Source organism: Neophocaena asiaeorientalis, unplaced genomic scaffold (genome assembly GCF_003031525.2).
Source record: "Neophocaena asiaeorientalis asiaeorientalis breed wild unplaced genomic scaffold, Neophocaena_asiaeorientalis_V1.1 scaffold80, whole genome shotgun sequence".
Classification (NCBI taxonomy): Eukaryota; Metazoa; Chordata; class Mammalia; order Artiodactyla; family Phocoenidae; genus Neophocaena; species Neophocaena asiaeorientalis.
The window spans coordinates 284,937-287,479 of record NW_020175547.1 but is presented as its reverse complement, the minus strand read 5'-3'; positions in this window follow the sequence as shown (position 1 = coordinate 287,479).

Sequence of the window (2,543 nt, the reverse complement as noted above, 5' to 3'; positions counted from 1 at the left end):
CATTAAACACACCAACATTCACATTATAGGGGCCCCACAAGGAAAAGAGAGAGATAAAGGGCCTGAGAAAATATCTGAAGAGATAATAAATGAAAGTTTCCCTAACTTGGGAAAGGAAACACTCACTCAAATCCAGGAAGCATAGAGAGTCCCATACAGGACAAACCCAAGGAGGAACACACCAAGACATATATTAATCAAATTGACAAAAAACAGAAAATATTAAAAGCAGCAAGAGAAAAGCAACAAATAACATACAAGTGATTCCCCATAAGGCTATCAGCTAATTTCTCAACAGAAACTCTGCAGGCCAAAGGGAGTGGCACAATATATTTAAAGTGATGAAAGGGAAAAACCTACAACAAAGGGTACTCCACAGCAAGGCTCTCATTCAGATTTGACAGAGAAATCAAAATTTTACAGACAAGCAAAAGCTAAGCAAATTCAGCACCACCAAAGCAGCTTTACAGCAAATGCTAAAGGAACTTCTCTAGGCAGAAAAGAAAAGCCCACGACTAGAAACAAGAAAATTATAAATGGTAAAGCTCATCAGTAAAGGCAAACATACAGTAAAGGTAAGAAATCATCCACACATAAATACGATATCAAAACCAGCAATTGTGAGAAGAGGAGAGTGCAAATGCAGGATGTTGGAAATGCACATGAAATTAAGAGACCAGCAACTTAAAACAATGTTGTATGTATATAGACTGCTCTATCAAAACTTCATGGTAACCTTAAACCAAAAATCTACAATAGATATACACACAAAAAAGAAAAAGCAACCCAAACGCAACACTAGAGACAGACATCAAATCACAAGACAATAGACTAAAAGAGAAAGGGGAAAAGCCTACAAAAACAAATCCAAAACAATTCGCAAAATGGTAATAAGAACATACATATTGATAATTACCTTAAATGTAAATGGATTAAATGTTCCAACCAAAAGACATAGACTGGCTGAATGGATACAAAAATAAGACCCATCTATACGCTGTCTAGAAGAGAACAACTTCATCTCTAAGGACACATACAGACTGAAAGTGAGGGGATGGAAAAAGTTATTTTAGGGAAATAGAAATCAAAAGAAAGCTGGAGTAGCAGCACTCATATCAGAAAAAAATAAGCTTTAAAATAAAGACTGTTATAAGAGGCAAAGAAGGACACCACATAAAGATCAAGGGATCAATCCAAGAAGAAGATATAACAATTGTAAATATATATGCACGCAACATAAGAGCACCTCAAAATATGAGGCAAATGCTAACAGCCATAAAAGGGGAAACTGACAGTAACACAAAAATAGTGGGAGAGTTTACCACCTCACTTTCATCAATGGACAGACAATCCAGACAGAAAATCAATAAGGAAACACAGGCCTTAAATGACACATTAGGACTTCCCTGGTGGCAGAGTGGTTGAGAGTCCCCCTGCCGATGCAGGGGACACGGGTTCGTGCCCCAGTCCGGGGAGATCCCACATGCCATGGAGCGGCTGGGCCCATGAGCCATGGCCACTGAGCCTGCACATCTGGAGCCTGTGCTCCACAACGGGAGAGGCCACAACAGTGAGAGGCCCACGTACCACAAAAAAAAAAAAATTAAAAAAAATAACACATTAGATCAGTTGGAATTAATTGATATTTATAGAACATTCCATCTGAAAGCATCAGAATATACATTTTTTCAAGTGAATATGGAACGTTCTCCAGGATAGACCACATCCTAAGCCACAAAGCTAGCATAAGTAAATTTAAGAAAATTGAAGTCATATCAACCATCTTTCCTGACCAAAAATGCTCTGAGATTAGAAATCTCATACAAGAAAAAAAAAAACTGTAAAAAACACAAACATGTGTAGGCTAAACAACATGTTACTAAGCAACCAATAGATCACTGAAGCAATCAAAGAGGAAATAAAAAAATACCTAGAAACAAATGAAAAAAAAACAAATGATGATCCAAACCTTTTAGGACAAAGCAAAAGCAGTTCTAAGAGGAAAGTTTATAGCAATACAATATTACCTCAGGAAATAAGAAAAATCTCAAATAAACAACCTAGCCATACACCTAAAGCAACTAGAGAAAGAAGAACAAACAAAACCCAGAGTTAGTAGAAGGAAATAAATCATAATGATGAGAACAGAAATAAATGAAATAGAGACAAAGAAAACAATAGAAAAGATCAATGAAACTAAAACCTGGTTCTTTGAAAAGATACACAAAATTGATAAACCTTTAGCCAGCCTCATCAAGAAAAAAGGAATAGTGCTCAAATCAATAAAATTAGAAATGAAAAAGGAGAAGTTACAAGACACCCCAGAAATATAAAGGGTCATAAGAGGCTACTACAAGCAACTATATGCCAATAAAATGGACAACCTAGAAGAAATGGACAAATTCTTACAAAGGTACAATCTTCCAAGACTGAATCAGGAAGAAATAGAAAATATGAACAAACCAATCACAAGTACTGAGATTGAAACTGTGATTTTAAAACGCCCAACAAACAAAAGTCCAGGAACAAATCGCTTCACAGGC